Source organism: Coffea eugenioides, chromosome 2 (assembly GCF_003713205.1).
Source record: "Coffea eugenioides isolate CCC68of chromosome 2, Ceug_1.0, whole genome shotgun sequence".
In the NCBI taxonomy this organism is placed as follows: Eukaryota; Viridiplantae; Streptophyta; class Magnoliopsida; order Gentianales; family Rubiaceae; genus Coffea; species Coffea eugenioides.
In genome coordinates this window covers 11,517,605-11,523,167 of record NC_040036.1, presented here as the reverse complement: position 1 = coordinate 11,523,167, position 5,563 = coordinate 11,517,605, and the positions used below count along the sequence as shown (strand labels likewise).

General features: G+C 41.8%; 1 pseudogene; it reads left to right on the top strand.

Moving 5' to 3' along the window:
• On the top strand, positions 1-3,265 carry LOC113756418 (annotated as a pseudogene).
• The last annotated feature ends 2,298 nt before the right edge of the window (positions 3,266-5,563 follow it).

The following is a 5,563-nucleotide window of genomic DNA, read 5'->3' as shown; positions in this document are numbered from 1 at the left end:
AGAATCGGTCTCTAGCTTTTGAACTGACGATAACTTCCAAGTTCAAGCACAGTTTGATGACTGCTCACTAGATAAGCAGCATCATGCAGTTCGCTAGACGCCATCTCTTCTACATACTGTGCCAGATTTCTTTTGCGGTTTTGTATCCAACAACAACATTGGCAGCAAATGACAGGCTCAGTCAATACCAACTTTTCAATGATAGCTCCAGCTTAACGTCTGTAGGCAAGAAATTTAGGCTTGGTTTTCTTACTCCTCCAAACTCTAATTTACGGTACCTGGGGATATGGCCTAATGAAATCCCAGTACAGACTGTGGTTTGGGTTGCCAATAGAAACTCTCCTCTGAATGATGCATCTGGGATTTTGAAGATTGGAAATGATGGCAACTTGATACTTGAAAATTCCCAGGGAAAAAAGGCATGGTCTACAAATATCTTAAATATATCCACGACAGCTACCCAAGCGCAGCTTCTGGACTCGGGAAATCTCGTTCTTCGGTATGAAAGTGATACTAAATCTGATCAGACCTATCTTTGGCAGAGCTTTGATCATCCTTCAGATACACTTTTAGCTGGCATGAAACTGGGATGGGATATTAGAAATGGCTTAAACAGGAATTTAACATCTTGGAAGAGTGCAGAGGACCCATCTCCTGGGGAATTCTCTTTTGCTATTGATCGCGGCATCTTTCCCCAATTCTACTTGAAAAAGGGAACGAGAAAGATATTCCGAAGTGGATCATACGATCTTCAAATTTTAAATGGAACTTCAGTGAGACCAAATGTTTTCTTCAAGCCCAAGTTCATACCTACTCCAGAAGAGGCTTACAGTGAGTTTGATCCAAATAACGAATTCTCAATTGTAGTTTTGAGTTATACAGGAACCATTGGATTCTTCATTTTGGACGACAAAAGCCTTGTGTGGTTTGACATACGCACTCATCCTGGTGAAACTTGCGAAAATTACGACAGCTGTGGTCCAAATGCTATATGCACATCATACACTACTCAGCCCTGCAGCTGTTTAACAGGTTACGTGCCTAAAGCTCCAGAAGATAGTAATATGCTTGTTTCATCACACGGTTGCATTAGGAAATACCCCTTGAACTGTCCACAGAATGAAGGATTTCTTAGGATGACTGGAATTAAAATACCTGACACGGTGCACTTATGAACCTCGATGATTGCCAAAAGGAGTGTTTAAAGAATTGTTCCTGCACAGCTTATTCCACTGGAGACTCCAGTGGAGGTGAGAATGGTAATTGCTTGCTCTGGTATGAGGATTTGTTCGATTTACAAAGGCATGATTCCTTCAATCGTCTGACTTTTCATGTCCGTGTTACAGCCGAGGATATTGGTATTATTTCTGTATTCTAGCAGTATTTCTTCTATATACATTTGGAGATGTTCCTTTTTCTAGCGGTGACATTTTGACCATGTCTTCTTGTAGAATCATCGTCACATCCTAAGAAAAAACGCCTCATGATGGTAACAATTCCTGTGTCTGTAACATTTCCGATGCTTATTGGAACCTTATATCTTGTCTGGAGAAAAAAATTATACAGCAAAGGTAACTTTCCCATTTCCTTGACTATGTCTTTCCTACTTTTTCTCTTGATTTGTGTCAGGGCCACGAGGTCCTAACGTTTCAGGCTTTAGACCCTGAATCTGACAGTCAATTTCCTTCTGTGACTGCCATATGATTTACCAAAATGATGTATTACACAGGATTTTGAATTATTAATGTCAACAAAATTCACACTACTGTTTTCCGGTGGCAGAAACAAATATGTACATCTGTATAGAATTTTTTAAGAACTTTGCTGCGGCATTTCAATTTTTAACTCTTATATTGGCATATAAGTAGTACACAGTTTCATATAAACACACTTACACGGAACCTTGTTGACTGTGGTTATCTGGTAATTCTTTGACGTGTTTAATCTAATGTGAGATTCCAAGGCCCTTTTCTATGCTACTTTTGGTCTATTGTTGAACAAACTGCAGTTGTAGGAAGAAAACCTGAGCCCAGATCTAGTAGTATGGGAGAGCTCAAATCACCGACTTTTGATATGATTAGCATTGCAGAAGCAACCAACCAGTTTTCTGACTCAAACAAGATTGGTGAGGGTGGTTTTGGACCTGTTTACAAGGTATACTAAAACAAGCAACTGCATTAGCTATTCTTAACAAATATAAAGGGCGGGAGTTCATTGGGCTCATATAGACAGGGAGCTGTAAAATAGATAGAGAGATCCACTGCAATCAATCCTGGACTTGTCATCATAAACAAACAGGAATGTTGTTTTTCTTGTAGTTACCACACACCGTCCACAGAGAGAGAGAGAGAGATCAGGGGTCTAATTCAATGTACAAATAACTGTGCACATTGAACAGGAATGACACTTTGGAAAACTTTTCTGCAATTTACAGGGCCAAATTGCAACAGGACAAAATATTGCAGTGAAGAGGCTCTCCCTAAATTCCAAGCAAGGGCTGACTGAGTTCAAAAATGAAGTTAGCTTGATTTCCAAACTTCAACATAGGAATCTAGTTAGACTTTTGGGATGCTGCATTCATGGTGAAGAGAGGATGCTTATTTACGAATACATGCCCAATAAAAGCTTGCACAACTATATTTATGGTTAGCAATCTCAGACTCTCTTGCTTATTGAATTCCACTTCAAGAAACAGAAATTCTGTTTTTCCTGATGCCCTCCTCTATATTAGAAGGCTATCTGGTCATCTGATTAGAAGTTGCCGCAGATTGTACCACAAGGAAAGAGCTTACATGGATGAGGCGATTTTACATTATTATTGGGATTGCCCGGGGGCTTCTCTACCTTCATAGAGATTCAAGATTGAGGATCATTCACAGGGACCTGAAAGCTAGCAACATTCTTTTAGACAGTGAGATGAATCCCAAGATTTCTGATTTTGGGATTGCAAGAGCTTTTGAAGAGGAGCAGCTTTTAGCCAAAACCACCAGGGTTATCGGGACTCAGTAAGCATGCTTATCGTTTCTTTGATAATCTACCGGGCCTTAAGAGTCTTCCTTGAGCCAACACTTCTTTCTTCGTTTGTGACTTCTAACACTCTTTAAACATACATAGTGGTTATATGGCACCTGAGTACGTGACCAATGGGCTATATTCAATGAAATCAGATATCTTCAGCTTTTGAGTATTGCTCTTGGAAATAATTAGTGGCAGAAGGAACAGAGATTTCTATCGTCCTGATCACAACCTTAATCTATTGTTGTGATACAGAACCTAAAAATGGTGTTTGGTGAGGAAAGTATGTACTCAAATGATAATAATACGAATTATACTCAAGCTGAATGAATTCCAGGGACAATTGAACTTTTATTGAACAACTTCAACTTGCTTACAGAAAAAGAAATTGGCGGGAAAAGAAGAAGATGAGAAAGAATGCAGGAAGAACTTAAAGAAAGGATAACAGAAAGGATATTCTCCTTCTGATTACAATTCAGGAATTTTCTCTACCAATAACAATTACATGATCGTAATATTTATAGTAATCTATCCTAACTAACTTGCCCACTAGCTAATGACATAGAAATTGCGTGTGAGTGAATCTTCTAGATTCTCCTGTCCACTTGCAGCAAGAAGGACGTGAACCCAGAATGAGCGTGCTTCCTTGCTTGCGCCTTTGCGGTCTCCTGGCGCCTTTTCCCTTTTTGTTATCACGCCTTTATTTACTTCGTGCCCACTTGCTGTCTGAATTCTTCAATCCGCGTCTTCCCTTCTCTCCTCTCTGCTTGATCACGCTTTCCTTTGTTGCCACTTCACGCCTTTACCCCTTTATATCCCTACTTCATTACAATACCTTCCCCTCCACAGCAAACCTTGTCCTCAAGGTTGGAAGGTAGGGAATTGTCTTTCGATCTCCTCAGCATCCTCCCATGTAGCTTCTGCAGGGTCCGTACCCCACCAGTGGACTAGCCACTGAGTGGCAGCTGCATTTTTTTTCTTCACCATTTTCCTATCCAGTATGGCAATAGGCTCCACTCTCCAATGGCCCTTTTCGTTTGTTTCTGGTAAATGGAGGGTGGGGGTGATCTTGTCTCCCACCTTTCTTTTGAGCAACGACACATGGAAGACAGGATGTACCTTTGAAGAGCTTGGCAGTTCCAGTCTATAAGCTACATTTCCTATTCTTTCCTCCACTTTGTAGGGGCCAAAGTACCTTGCTGATAACTTGGTGTTCCCTCTCAGGGCCACAGAGCTTTGTCTGTAGGGTTGCAACCGTAGATACACCCAATCTCCTTTACTAAATTCTCGTTCACTCCTCTTCTCATCAGCATACCTTTTCATTCTCTCCTGAGCCTGCTTCAAATTCTGTTTCAGCATGTTATCCATTTGTTGCCTTTCTCTGAGGTATTCTCCTACTGCAGCTACCCTGGATTGCAGGTAAGGTCCCAGAGCCAATTGGGGAGGGGCTAGTCCATATAGAGCCTCAAAAGGAGTCATCTGGATGGCAGTGTGGTGAGAAGTGTTGTACCACCATTCTGCCAGAGATAACCACTGATTCCACTTTTTTGGTTCCAAATGTGTCAAGCATCTGAGGTACATTTCGAGTACCTGGTTCACCCTCTCAGTCTGGCCATCAGTCTGAGGGTGATAAGCTGTGCTGTAGTTCAACTTGGCCCCCAATGAACTGAATAGTTCTTCCCAGAATTTACTGACAAAAATCCTGTCTCTGTCTGAGAGCATGCTTTGGGGAATGCCATGTAGTTTACTGATGTAATCAATGAAGAGTCTGGCCACTTTTGGAGCATCAAAAGGATGGGATAAACTGATAAAGTGTGCATACTTGGTAAACCTATCTACAACCACCATAATAGTATTCCTTCCTTCTGATTGGGGTAGTCCTTCAACAAAATCCATAGAAATGTGACTCCATGAGTGCTGGGGAATAGGAAGTGGCTGCAGCAATCCTGGGTAAGCCACATGTTCATCTTTACATTTTCTGCAGGTATCACATTCTAGGACTGCCTTCTTGATTTCCTGGTACATTCCTGGCCAATAAAATAGCTGTTTGGCCCTCATGTAGCTGGCCTGAATGCCTGAGTGTCCTCCAACTTGGGAATCGTGTAGTGCAGTGATTAACTTCCTTCTGGTATCACCTTGTCCCCCTACTACTAGCCTCTTCTTGAACCTGAGAATGCCATCCTGGTATGAGTAGTCAGGTGCCAGTGTGGGGGTCAATAACACCTGAGCTATGGTCTTCTGAGTCCATTCATCCCCCTTGTAACTTTCTATCACCTCCTGTACCCAGGTTGGCACTGCACATGATATAGCTGTGCACTCCCCTATTTCTTCCCTGCCCTGTCTAGACAGTGCATCAGCAGCCAGGTTATCCTTACCTTTTTTGTAATGGATCTCGTAGCTCAACCCCAACAGTTTAGTGAGCCATTTCTGTTGGAGTGGGGTAGTGATCCTCTGCTCCAGGAGATACTTCAGGCTTTGATGGTCAGTATGTATGATGAAATGGTGTCCTTCTAAGTAGTGCCTCCATTTGGTCACAGCTGTCACCAAG